The sequence below is a fragment of the Schistocerca americana genome, chromosome 1, assembly GCF_021461395.2.
Source record: "Schistocerca americana isolate TAMUIC-IGC-003095 chromosome 1, iqSchAmer2.1, whole genome shotgun sequence".
In the NCBI taxonomy this organism is placed as follows: Eukaryota; Metazoa; Arthropoda; class Insecta; order Orthoptera; family Acrididae; genus Schistocerca; species Schistocerca americana.
In genome coordinates, this window is record NC_060119.1 from 1,026,507,819 (window position 1) to 1,026,522,790 (window position 14,972).

Genomic DNA, 14,972 nt, shown 5'->3' on the forward strand with positions numbered 1-14,972 from the left:
CTCTAGCCATCTGAGCCACCGAGGACAGAGATGAATAGCACGACTGCAAGGAATTATGACTTGCACGCTTCCCCGTGAGACCCACATTCCCAACTGTTCACAATCTACGTACGTAATGTTCCTAATCGATATTTGCTCATCCACTCATCACTCAGCCCAACTAAGGTGACGATTCCCGTAAGAGTTCGGGCAACCTGTGCGCATTCGCACCGACGAAGGTCAATGGCTGGGTAGCCTCTAACTATGTATGAAGATAGTAATTGTTCTCGAAAGAACAGATACCATTGATGACCGTGCAGCTTCTCTAGAGTAAATGAGAATTAATCGAAGCCCTCAGCTGCCGACTGGTGTTGTTGATATAACTCGATGGGGACAGCTGAATATGTGTGCCCCGACCGGGGCCAGAACCCGGTATCTCCCGCTTACATGGGAGACGCTGTGTCCATCTGAGCCACCGAGGACACAGGTGAATAGCGCGACTGCAAGGACTTATCCCTTGCACGCCTCCCGTGAGACCTACATTCCCAACTGTCCACAATCTGTCCTTCACATAAAGTGGGATTCGGAGGCTTGCCTGCCTGCTGTGTAAATTAGGACAGGTGGTGATCTGTGACGTCTCTACCGAAAGAGCACAATGATGGTGCACGCATAAGTGTTTCAGAGCACATCCTTCATAGTACATTGTTGAATCTGGGGCTCCGCAGCAGATGACCCTACGTGTTCACATGTTGGCCGAACGACATCGATAATTAAGATTGCAGTGGTCACGGGATCGTTGAGAAAGAACCGGGGATCAATGAAAACGTGTCACCTCGTCCGATAAATCACGTTTTTGCTATATCAGGTCGATGTTCGTCTCTACAAATGCCGTCATCCACGCGAACGGCAGTTCGAAAAGTTCATTGCTGCAAGGACGCAGGCCGTGGGAACAGTATTATGCTATGGGTGACATTCCGCTGCGCTCGTATGGGACAGCGGTAGTAATCGAAGATACGCTGACAGCTGCAGACCACCTGCACCCTCCGTGCTTAATGTCTTCCCCGACAGTGATGTCATCTGGCCTCAAAGCCAGAACAGCGCTACAGTGTTTTGAGGAGCATGATGGTGAACTTACGTTGATACCCTGTCCACCAAATTCGCCTGATGTGAATCGAATGCAACTCATCTGGGTGGCTATAAGGCACCAACGACGCACTCACAAATGAACAGCCCATTGTTTACGGACATTACATGACCTTTGAATAGAAATCTGATGCCACTTTCCTGTATAACCATGAGGTAGAATCGGTGACGCATTGCGTCCCAGGTATAGCCCAAGAAGTTATTACTTAGTTGGTCATAATGTTTCGGTTCACGAGTGTATAAAAGCTGGATTTAGCATTGTGTGTTGATGTAAGTTTTTCTTTCTATGTTGACATTTGAGGAAAGAAGAGGAATAATGATCCTGTAGACGCTTTGTAGATTATCTATGGGTTGGTGGGAGGGATCTAATCATTATTGCTGTTGAAAGGTGTGTAAGCAACATAAGCACAAATATTCTTGTCCATTTACACATCTGATGTGGAATAAATATTTAAAATATGGGAAATATAAAAAAAATTAGGAAAATATGGACAATATCTTAAAATGGAAGGAAATATGGAAAAATTGCAGATTTGAAATGGGAATGTGGGGTATCAGTAATATATAGAGTGAGTAATCGAAATTTGCGATATAATCTGTAGGAATTTAATGTAAACACTCGACACATAGGAGATGGACGACACTGCACATACACTTAAGAAGGAAAACATTTTAAAGGTGGCGTAACCGAAACTGTATGACTTTAATGTAACCAGCAGGTGTAGGAGAGGGATGATACTACACATACATGCTTTAATAGTGTAAAGACGGAACTTTCTAGAGACAAGCTGTCAAGATACAACTGCCATAGACCCCTACATACTGCAACATTATTAGGCATATTAGAACAGTTTTAGTTGGAATGCACTGAAAACCACTCCGAGAAAATGTAGAAGACCTATGACCATGGCGTAGGCTAGTGTTAAAATGCATGTTCTAATGTATCAAGTGTATGGGCTATTGCACCAGCTTCGTGTAGATGTTTATCGCCTTACGATTGCGGATCTAATGCAAGATTTTGTTTGGATTTATTTTCTAAAAATTTGGGTACGAAATGGAAATGCAGAGTGTTCTGCACTGTTTGCATTTCATCCGACCCTACTTTGTACATAGTGAGGGAGAGAATATGAATATCTCCAGCATGGGATTGAAGACATTGCAGGTTTCACAAAATCCATCAATACGGACAGCTGATTCACCCTATATACAATTGTACTATGAATAATTGTGAGAGTTATTGTGTGTCCGTGAGTGTGTTGTATTTTCTTCCCACGCTGTTAGTTGTGCCAGTTGGTAAGATTAAAGTTCGATTCACCTAGTAAAAGACTCTGTATGTTGGATAAAAGAATGACAAGTGTATAGAAAACAGGAAACACTGTTGTAAAAAGAAAAATATTAATTTTATTAAGAATTTGAAGAACCAATCAAAAATTATTAATTAAATTTTGTTTGCCATGGGAAATGTAGTTTATAGATTCTTCTTTGCTAATGTAATGAGGACATGCTGAAAACTAATGCCTTCGAATTTTGTATGTGAAAGTCCCAAAGCTTTTAAATAAAACAAACGTTATTACAATTCTAGAACGTTATTCCTTATGTCTACACGTTTGTAGCCCTCTGCCTCTAGAGGTCTCCAAACTGCAGCGTGTAACATGACTGTGTGTAACATCATTATGTCAGTGGGTGAGAAAGAATGAGCTGTAATCGAATTTCAAGTTCAAAGTGTTCATCCACACATGGAGCACACTATCCTTCAGCATGACAGTGATGGATCACACATAAGAGCTGTGACGTATGCAACGATCCGACACCTTGGGTTCACTGTCATCGATTATCCTCCATTTAGTCCCGACTTGGCTCCATCCGATTTTCATACGTTCCCAAGACTTAAAACAAACCTTCGAGGACTTTGCTTAAATAGTGAAGAGGCAGTGCAAGCAGAGGTGACGTTTTGATGGAGATTGTGACTTTGTCAACAGAGTTAAAAATACTGCAGTGAAGGTATCAATAAACTGTCTCTTGTTGGAAGGAATGTGTTCGTCGTCAGGGCAACTATTTTGAGAAATAAGAATGTAGAATGATGAAGATGTTGAAGATTAATAACCTTTGGTACATTTGAAAAATATTTATGAGTTTTCACATAAAATATTCGGAGGCGTTTTGTTTCAGCACACCGTTGTAGTTTAAAATATTAGTAATTCTCTGTATATCAGTATCTCTGTACCTACTAGTATTAGTAAATAGACATGTATACGTATATAAATTCTCTATTGAAATAAAAAATTATGGGTTCAAAAATATTTTGAAAAGTGTTGATAATAAAACTGGAACTAAAGTAATTGTTGTAAGGAAGAAAAATGTCATTAATAAAACATCTACTGAAGAAAACAAAAAATAGATTGCAAAAACTTTGAATTATATTGTTAATATATAGGAAATACGTTGTATATCAGTTATTACTTGCAAAAAACTACCGACCCTTTGATCTCAGGCAGACCAGAGCCTATGGCGTCAATGAACTGAGCACAAATGATATGGCTCACTGCAAGACTCTATTTCCACTGGTCCAGACAGAAGGGTGGGGAGGGTGGTGAAGGCGCGAAGAAAAAGGTGATGGGGTCATTATGTGTAGTGGAGATAGCACAGCGAATGAGTAACCTTCATTTTCCTGACATGCAGTTGCCCAATCTGCAGGGTCAGGGTATCAGATTACATCCTGACCTTGCGTGCACCATACACAAGTGCCCTACAGCCGTGTTTTGAGAATGGTGAATCAAAGTGCACCTATCATTGTCAAATTACTGAATGTACCGTTTTAGCAGTCGTAATAACATTTCCTTTGTAATTTTTATGTCTTAGAGATTGACATCAGACATACAGAGCGAGCAGGTACGTTAGCGGATAATTGTAAAGTAGAAAATTTAAGCCGCCGTCACCCCTATCTGATCTCAAAAGCTCATCTTAAACAACTTCACATGAATACGAAAATATGTCACTGAATAACCCGTCAAGAGGTGATTTACTGTAAGTCCTCTTGTGATGACATCACGCTGTAATTTTGTGTAATATATCAGTTAAGAATCGCAACGGTGATGCGACAGTCCTTTACAAATACTACAAGCTGTAGTCGCCTTGAGACCGTGAGGAAGAGATTGCGGTTCGTTCCATAAAGTGAACGGCTTTGAGAGTGGAAATTGTCATATGTAACTATCGAACATACATTCAACAGTGATTATTGTGTTTAACACTTACCTCGTCAAATAAGAACTGGAGACGTCTGCCTTAAGGTGCACGACCCAGCCTACAATAAAAACAGAAATAACTATTATAAGTGTTTTGTAAAGCGCATACAACCACGAAATGTTATGACAATTAACACGCCAATACAGGGCGACGAAACGAATAGTACAGGATGCTTACAATTAAATTAAAAGTGTTCCCAGTGTTGCAGTGCGGGATTTATACATCGTAGGTAAGTTCATTGATCGGTTCACTCAAGGAGTATGCTGAAAAAAATAGTTTTTCTTTCTGCCACCAGGCTGTAAGAAATAATAATTTGAAAGGTTTCCTGTTTTGACATTAGTATGCTGTGTTTGTCACTTAGAAAGCATGTCGATTTCTTTTGCGAAGTGACTGTTGGTGTAAAGAGTTAAGAAACGCAATAGCTATTGAGAGGAAAGACCATGCACTACAGGTAAAGTTGTTTAGTCAGAAAGACAGATATGAAAGCACTGTATTGCGGAAATGTCGCCGACAGAACACGTGTGAAGAGGCCCCATGACAATAAATGGGCTGCAGCAAAGGATCAAGAAATAATAAGTGTCAGGTGAACGAGGTGGTGCAGCAAGGAGAGGAAGGCGACTCCATGGCACAGGTTGTTGTCGTTTCTGTAGCTACATCACATGATTCCAATTCTGCAGCCAGTACTCGAGCTATGTCGCAGGAACAGTCTTTGCCCTGGTCACCTGTTCAAAAAAATTTTCGTCGCATTTTACACTGGTATCCACACAACATTCAGAATGCGCAGCAAATGAAGCCCCAAGATAGGCCACAACGCCGTGACTGTGCTCCTCGTTTTTTTGCTTACATGGAAATGAATGACACATAGGAGTGGAATATTCTTTGTACTAGCGAAGCACATGTGTGGTTGGTTAAGAACATCTGCTGCACTCTTATTATGTGTGAAGCTTTATGTAACAGTGAAACACTTCACCATCTGGACTTCACTAAGCCTTTTTGTTTGATGACGAACGCACGTGGGTATGGAATTGGTGTAGAATTGTTTCAAGTGAATAAGGAAGGAGAGGAAGAGGTTCACAAAACTGTAGTTTTCGCTAGTAGATCTTTTCAGCAATCAGAGAGGAAGTATTGCCTATCAGAAAAGAAGGCTTTGGCTATTATATTTTGTCTGCAAAAATTTCATCAGTATTTGCTGGGGTGCAAAGTGATTGTGTAGAGTGATCATACGGCATTGATTAACTAGGTGGGCCTTACGTGTTGAGCAGTATGATATTGGGACTAAGTACATTACACAATCTGAAAATGGAATTACTGATACATTATCTAGAAGTGTAAAAGAAGGGGGTTAGAATGAGAATTCATTGTTATACAAAGAGGGTGTGCATATTTTTGCTGCAATGTATAGTGTGGAACAGCAAAGCAAACTTGGTCTAATGGCTGTGAACTTGTTCGGTCCTTTTCTTGTAACAAGAGGAGGGTGTGAAAATGCTTTTGCGCTACTTAATAGGGTTATCAAATTTGTAAAATTATAATCCAGTAGAAAAGCAAATGCAAAAGTATTAGAAAGTAAACTGTAAAAGGACTACTTTATTACAGTCAGAGAACCTAAAGCCATATTACCAGATAATGGTCCACAATTTTTTGTGGAAAGGTTCAATGAGTGTTTAGAAAGTAAAAATATTGAACATATTAAAATTTCAGCAGACTTTCCTCAAGGTAATGTGTGTGAGCGTATTATGAAAGAGCTTAATATGTCGTGTAGAACATACTTCCATAGAAAGCATATTGCATGGGCGCAATATCTAGAGTATTTTGAGGAGGTAATCAAGCATTTGAAGAATGAAGCAGTAAGTTTTTTCTCTTGTGAGTTGATGTGAAGAACCAACAATTTATTGTGTGAATTGGTGGAATTTCACAAACAAAGAAGTTTATGCATGATAGAGTCCTTTTAGTGTAGTAGAAAAGCCACAGCCAAATGCTTACGGACTTGAATAATGGAAATCTGGAAAACATTTGGGATTAAGGAACATTGTTGACCTGAAGAGATATTTACAGTGACAGTAAGAGTAAAACGAGGTTGGGGATCCGCTGACTTTGATAGCCACACCACTTAACGAGTGATGCCTTTATCACCTGGGTATGTCCATTCTTATTTTCTGGTACACTCTAACCTGACTCTTTCCTATACAGTTCTATTCCTACTGTGCTCTTCAATTTTTGTTTTGCTCTTTTCTGTCTGCAGTCAATGCTATTTGATATGACCGCAACTCCTGCTGATTAGGTAAGTTGGAAAAGGAATCTTTGGTGGAAAGAAGGGTTAATGTAACTGGAAGTGGTTACCAGATGCGGTTGTAGAAATGAAGTGATTAATGATGCTTTGAGGTCATCTGGGGTAGTGATGGTTTTAGTGCTAATGAAAAATGGATAATGGATTTTCAACTTCTTGTGTACAGTTTACTAATGATGACATGTGAAGGAACTATTAGTATATGGAGACTAATGAGGAATAATAATATTTTACAAAATGCATAACACTGTGCAGTCTCTGATAACGATATTTCTTCTGCTACTGGTTTCGGTCTTTAACCATCTTCAGTGGCAGCTTTACAACATATAAAAGTGGACAATATGACAATGTGAAACTAAATAAGATCAAAACAGAAAAACCGTTGAATCAATGGAAATACAGAAATTGTCGCAGATGTATAACATGTCATACATGCTTTGACATATTTTACTACTGAAAATCATAACTGCCAATTGTGAAATAACGCCTCCCATGACTCGGTAGAAATAATTAATTATTTATGTCAAAGGAAAGATATATTTTGCATGAACTGCAACGATCACGTAACGCTAGTTGTCTGAGTGTTAATGCCAAGCTTACTGTGATCTACACGGCATTAACATCTCTGTTACTACTATAAATTACGATTCGTAACCAATTTTGCGCTCTCTGTTGTTCTAGCACTTTTCTGTTAGCCTCTCGAACTATCAGATTCTATCTTGTCAGACATTTTAGCTCTAGTGAGGTCTATTTCTTAATATTGTAAATATTATTTTTATCTTATGAAATACTATTTATCACAGTTACCTCGATATTATTATTTTCCACAATGATTTGCTCTGACTATGAGCATTCTAATTTCTAAACAGGAAATATTAAACTTTATTAACGATAACTAAGTAAAATATGAACATGTAAAATACAAGCTACAGTGCAGTCCATGAAAAACAATCAGTCAAGTAATTTTTGACGAAAATACACTTTAAAGTAAATTAATATTGATGAAATACAATTCTCTGGAGTGAATAAAAACAAAAGGAAAGTAGAATATGTAGATGCAAATCACCTAAAATTTTATGCACTATGCATGTGCCACAATCTAACCAATTTGTTTTTGTTTGTTTGTGTGTGTGTGCGTGTGTGTGTATGAAGAAACAAGGTTTACATAAAAATGTTACTAAATTAGTTATAGGAATATGTTATCAGGTGTTACTTTGGTGTTTCTTCGATTTACTTTCAGTCCATATTCTCCAGTCATTAGAATGCTCGTTCCATTCAGCAAATCACGTATTATTCTTCACTTTCACTCAGCGAATGTCATCAGCGAATCGTATCATTAATATCCTTTCACCTTGAATTTTAATTCCACTGCTAAATCTTCCTTTTATTTACATCATGGCTTCTTCGACGAATAGATTGAATAGTAAGGGCGAAAGACTACGTCCCTGTGTTACACGCTTCTTATTTCGAGCACTTAGTTCTTGGTCACCCACTCTTGTTATTCCCTCTTGGTTCTTGTACGTATTGCACACTACCCGTCCCTCCCTACTGCTTACCCTCGTATTTCTCAGAATTTCTAACATCTTGCACAGTTTTACATTGTGGAACGCTTTTTCCAGGTCGACAAATCCTATTAACGTCTCTTCATTTTTTTTTTTTTAGGCTTGCTTCCGTTATCAACCGCAAACGTTAGAACTGCCTCTCTGGTGCCTTTACCTTTCCTAAGGCCAAACAAGTCGCCTAACACATCCTCAATTTTCTTTTGCATTTTTCTGTATGTTGTTATCATCAGCAGCTTGGATTCATGAGCTGTTAAGCTAATAGAACGATAAATCTCGCACTTGTTGGCTCCTGCCATCTTCGGAATTGTGTGGATGATGTTCTTCTGAAAGTCGGATAGTATATCGCCAGACCCATATACCCCACACACCAACGTGAATAGAAGTTTTGTTATCACTTCCTGCAATAATTTTAGAAATTCTGATGGAATGTTATCTGTCCCTTCTGCCTTATCCGATCTTAAGTCTTCCAAATCTCTTTTAAATTCTGAGTCTATTACTGGATCCCTTACACGATGACACGACGCTCTGATTACTGCGAAATTTGGGCGAACAATTGTCGACTATGCCGTGTTACGAACGCACCATATTGCTCAATTAGGAGACCATACAGAACACTTTTAATTTGTGACCATACATTAAGAAACGTGTCCGCACTACCTTTATAATGTGCATCTTCGTTGCTCCTCTTTTCCTGCGCCCATGACACACACCGTCAGTTGACAGCGTCATAATTTCACTCCGTGAGAGAAAATGGAATAAATATTCTTTCAGCATACTCTGCGAGCGCTGTGATTAATGAACATACCTACGATGTTTCAAGGTCCTGCGATGTACATAGCCCGCAATGAAGTACTCGGAACACTCTCGTTTTAATTACAACCACCCATTGTAATGAAAAGGATTATACACTCAGGAGAGGCAGATATATTTTCCCTGGGGTTACTTCAGGAGAAGTGATACGAATTTAAGTAAGTTAGTTCCATATCGTATCGCATCAGTAATACTTTCCCCTTCAACTTACGCGAAAGATGTCGAGATGCGTTTCTCAAACATCGAGGTCCACTTGTGGATTATTGAAACAACGATGATGGTCGAAGTATCTGTACACAGATAGAAACAAACGTAATGTCATTCGCACATGTCAGTTAGTGATTCTTTCGAAGAGTACTTAAGAAGAGTCTCTCTACCACTAAGAAGGTCGTTTGCGAAGGTCAAAGCCGAAAAACTTTCGAGCTTCTGTCAACCTGAGGCCCCTACCAATGGAATAGCGGAGAGAACTTCAGGGGCGCTTTTAGTGTTGGATTCAACATCTAACACGAGAGAGCGCCACAGAATTATTCAACCGATGATAATGGGAGACGCTTTAAGGAAGAAGATGTACATTAGGAGAGCTACTTTACGAGAGCTATCCTTCAACATTCCCATCCGCATATCGGCACCCTCATTTAAGTGTTCGCAGTTTCCTTAAATATCTTTATGAAACGATGGAATGATTTCTTTGAAATAGGAAACGTCCGAGTTCCTGCTCATTGTTCCTGCTACGTCACTAATGACGTCGTAATCGTCGGGACGTTAAAGCCTAATATTAGTCCCTTCTTTTCTTGTGGCGCAATTTGGGTAGAGAGTGGATTGGAGGAGGTGGGGGGAAAGGATCTTATGCTACATAAATTCCGCAAAGCGCCGTCTGCTGATGGAGTGCACTTATTCTTATCACATAACGAACTGAAAAATTGAAGACATTAGGTATGGTATTTGATTTATCGATTGCATTCGGGGGGAGGGGGGGTGGGAGGTGGACTGAGGAAAAAATTATAAGATTATGAATATGAGACTAAAGTACAAAAATGACTCCGTTAGAGTATAAGAAGAAAAAAACGGAGAACACGGAGTTGTTAGTTGCTTGCAACCGAAACACATGTGGTCGGGTAATCTTGATAATGCCTCAGTTCACCGTTTGTGGTCCACTAATTTCCATGATGTGCATCAATGATCTTCCACTGAGCGAGATACATTATTGAATTTTTCTATTTGCAAACTATGGAACTGTTGCTATGAAAGGTCTGAAAGATACTTTGATTGGTTTCGTAAGTAGGTGAGGGTGCAACATAAACAAATTGCTTCATTTTCTTTGAGTCATCAGTGTTCTGAATGGTTTGATGCGGCCCGCCACAAATTCTTCTTCTGTGCAACCTCTGCACCTCAGAGTAGCACTTGTAACCTACGTCCTTGATTATTTGCTGGCTGTATTCCAATTTCTGTCTTCGTCTAGATTTTTATCCTCTACAGCTACTTCTAGTAACATGGACGTCATTCTCTGATGTCTTAACTGACGTATTACTATCCTGCCCATTCTCCTTGTCAGTGTTTTCTACATATTCCTCTCCATTCCGATTCTGCGCAGAACTCCTCATTACTTACCATATCGGTTTGCCTAATTTTCAACATTCGTCTGTAGTACCGCATATCAAATGCTTCGATTCTCTTCTGATTTTCCCACAGTCCCTGTTTTACTACCATACAATGTTGTGCTCCAAACGTACATTCTCAGAAATTTCTTCCTCAGATTGAGGCCTATGTTTGATACTATTAACTTCTATTGACAAGAAATGTCCTCTTCACCAGTGCTAGCCCGCTTTTGATGTCCTCCTTGTCCCGTCTGTCATTGGTTATTTTGCTGCCCAGGACGCAAAATTGCTTCATCTTCTCCAAGACCAACAATCCTGTTTCTTGCATTTCTCATTTCTGCTACTTTTCACTGCTTTCGTTTTTCTTCAGTTTGCTCTCAGTCCATATCCTATACCAACTAGACCGTTCATTTCATTCAGCAGATCATGTAATTCTACTCCACTTTCACTCAAGACAGCAACGTCATCAGCGAATCACATCACTGATACCTTTTACCTTGAATTTTATTTCCACACCTAAACCTTTCGTTTATTACAAACAATCCTGTTGGACGAACATCCGCAACTGAGCTTTATACCGGAGGTTGAAAATACCGCTTCAGCTGTAAATTTCTTTTATTGTCACACCAAACCGGTCGTGTGATAATAAAAGAAATTTACAACTGGAGCGGAATTTTCAACCTCTGGTATTCTTTTATTTCCATCATTGCTTCTTTGATGTATGGATTGAACAGTAGGGGTCAAAGACTACAACCCCGTCTTACACCTTTTTTAATCCGAGCACTTCGTTCTTATTATTCCCTCTTGGCTCTTAAACATATTCTACATTACTCGTTTCTCCATGTAGCTAACCCCGTTTTCTCAGAATTTCGAACATCTTGCACCGTTTTACATTCTCGAATCTTTTTCCAGGTCGACAAATCCTATGAACTTATCTTGCTTCCATTATCAACCACAATGTCAGGATTGCCTCTCTGGTGCCGTTACCTTTCCTAAAACCAAACTTATCGTCATCTAACATATACTCAGTTTTCTTTTCCATTCATCTGTATATTATTAATAAAAGCAACTTGGATGCATGAGCTGTTAAGTTGAATGTGCGATACTTCTCGCACTTGTCAGCTCTTGCGATCATCAGAACTGTGTGGATGATATTTTCGCCGACGATCAGATGATATGTCCCCAGACTCATACATTCTACACGGCAACGTGAAAAGTCTTTTGTTTTTTACATCCCCCAATGACTACAGAAATTCTGATAGAATGTTATCTGTCCCTTCTGCCTTATTCAGTCTTAAGTCCTCCAAAGCTCTTTTGAATTCAGATTGTAGTAGTGGATTGGATTACCTATCCTTTCTAAATTCTAAACTGTAACACGACTAGTCCAGTTGGAAGTGGTATTACTGTCTTCCCATTACGTAAGTAATGAAGAAGAAAGATCAGTTAGGATCTGTACATTCCTCAGAGCGTTTGTGGTGTGAACAGCAGTATGTGGCGCGCCATTCCCAGCTGTAGTGTGCTATTAGGTATCATTATCACGAACAGTTCATGAAAGATAAGTCAGTAGAGTTTACCAACCATGCCACGTACTGGCGGGCTTTAGGCAACCTCGTTTCAACACCTGCCACATAATCCTTGTTGTTCTATCCAACAGTTTCCCACATTGAGGTCTCAGGTGTTGGTTTGGTATGGGTCTTCACAATCTCTCCTTTCAGTGACCTTTAACCATATCGTCCACGGACACACTGGTGTCGGTCTGATCGCCAAGAACTGAAGCGAAGCTCATCACTGAACACCACAGAATGCCAGCCAATTGCCAGTTGACACTGACTCTGCGACATGCAAGTCTCTGTCCTCCTTGGTGTGATTTCAGGGGTAAACGACGCATGGGAACTCGAGATCTCAGCCCAGCATGCAGTTGCCAGTCCCCAACACTTTGTGGTGACACTGTGCATTTATTCTCCGCCGCCATTTCAGGTGATGTCACCTATCTATTGGTCAGAGGCAGTCGAACAAGCATAAGATCTTCTCGTGTTGTTATCCTTCAGGAAGAACCAGTATCTCTCTTCTGGTCACGCTATTGCTCTCAGTTCACGTCGTCAAGATTCGTTCTCCACTCATTGCAATATAGTCAATTAACTGTGTGATCTGTCAGTACCATACTCCCGTGTACATCTTGCTAATGACTGAGCCTTCCTCAAAGTCTGAAAGATGCCGATAATGTGCATGTGCACGTCCTCTGCTCATGCTGGGTTGCGATCTAATACTGAATACTTCCAGTTACCTTCACCATTATTATCTGTAGGAATGGCGTTTTCTTGAATTGAAATTGAGACAGTGTACGGATGAAATTTTAATCAACTTATTTCCCATTCAAGAAAATACTGTACTTCGAGATTCGTAGCTTTCTATCAAGGTTCAATGACGTTAAAATTCCCATTTCCGCCAGCGTATTTGCGGGACTTTCGCTGTCAGGTCTGTTCTGTAGCTGTCAGTTCAGTCCGATGTGGCTGTATCTGATCTGTCACGGATCCTGCTCGCCGACTGCAGCTGACGTTTACTCAATTAAGCGTGCTACATCAAAGGGACAACGCATATCCAAATTGGTTCTCAGGCTCCGATTGCTGGGGGGAAGGTAGAGTTATGAACACGCCTACTAGCAACCGCTACTTCAGCTAACACATTATGGTAATTAACTCGAGCCTCCTCCGTAATCTATTCAGTCTTGGAGATCAGTTAATCGGTCGATTCAATACTCTTAGCAAACCATTTCAGACGTTACGTGATATTCACTGCCCCGAGACTGCTTATTCTACATGTTATATCACTGTATACTCACTTTATAGAAGTAACGTGGTATATCTACGTACAGCGGGGATCAGTTAATGGCATAACTAGGGTAGGAATCATAATGAATACGTAGGCAAGACGAGAGTGAGTTACTGTGAAGAGTTTTAGTGATAAGATTGTCTCATCAGAATCGATAGCAAACCAACACCGACAACGACAGTTCGGGTGTATACGCCGACGTCACAAGCCGAAGAAGAAATGATACAGAAAGTATATGAAGTTATTGAAAGGCTCATTCAGCACGTAAAGGGAGATGAAACTCTAATAAGCAGTGGAGATTGAAATGCTGTCTTTAGGGGAAGGAGTTCAAGCAAAGTATAAGAGAGTATATATGGCTTAGTACTGGGAATGAGAGAGGCGAAAGACTGCTTCAGTTCTGTGACAAATTTCAGATGGTAGTAATGAATACTCTGTTCAAGAATCACAAGAGGAAGAGGTACACTTAGAAAAACAGTGAGGTACGGGAACATACCAAATAGATTACATCGTAGACAGGCAGAGACTCCAAAATTAGATACTGGATTGTAAAGTGTAACGAGGAGCAGATATAGACTCAAATCACAATTTAGTAGTGATGAAGAGTAGGCTGAAGCTCTATATGCAAAGAAGTGGGGTATGGAAATACTAAGGAAGGATGAGATACGTTTGAAATTATCTGAAGCTATAAATTGTGAGATAGGAAATAGTTCAGTTGTCCATTCAGATGAAGAGGAATGGAGGTCTCTAAAAGGAGCACGCACAGAAGTTGGAAAGAAAACTACAGGTACAAAAACTGTAAATGCGAAGAAACCATGGATGACATAACAAATACTTCAGTTGATCGATGCATGAAGGAAGTACAAAAATGCTCTGGGAAATTCAGGAATGCAGAAAAACAAGTCACATACGGATGAAAGGAAAAGGAAGCCCATGTAAGCTAAGGCGAAATAGGTGCATTAAAAATGTCATTTTCATAAGGACTGACTCAGCTTACAGGAAAGCCTAAATAGCCTTCGGTAAAATTTAACGCTAGGGTGGTAACATTAAGAGTGCAACGGTAATCCAACTGTTAAATGCCGGCGAAGATATGTCGGACAGAAGAAGAAACAGGAGTCGATTGAAAAGAGATAACGGATTCAATATTAGAACCAGAATTTAAGAGAGCATTGGAGGACTCAAGATCAAATAAGGCCGAAGGGACACATTCCATCAGAATTTTTAAAATCACCGTATATGCGGCAACAGAACCATTATTCACAGTGTGTGTAGAATGTATGAGTCAGACAATATACTATCTGACTTGCGGAAAAACACACAATTCTAATGACTCTAAGAGGCGACTAGTGCGAGAATTATCGCACAATCGTTTAACAGCTCTTGCATCAAAGTTGCTGACAACAGTAATGTACAGAAGAACTTTAAACAAAATTGAGGATGTGTTAGGTGACTATCAGTTTCGCTTTAGGAACGGTAAATGCGCCAGAGAGGCAATTATGACGTTGCTGTTGATAATGGAAGCAAGACTAA

The 14,972-nt window shown here is 39.9% G+C and overlaps 1 protein-coding gene across 1 annotated transcript in view; it reads right to left on the bottom strand.

The window, feature by feature from the left end:
* Window positions 1-14,972, bottom strand: part of LOC124596038 (parathyroid hormone/parathyroid hormone-related peptide receptor-like) — a gene marked incomplete at its 3' end in the record, with an annotated part of 626,364 nt that overhangs the window by 300,101 nt on the left and 311,291 nt on the right. Inside the window, exon 2 of the mRNA XM_047135010.1 lies at window positions 4,375-4,423. The remainder of the gene's footprint in view (window positions 1-4,374; window positions 4,424-14,972) is intronic.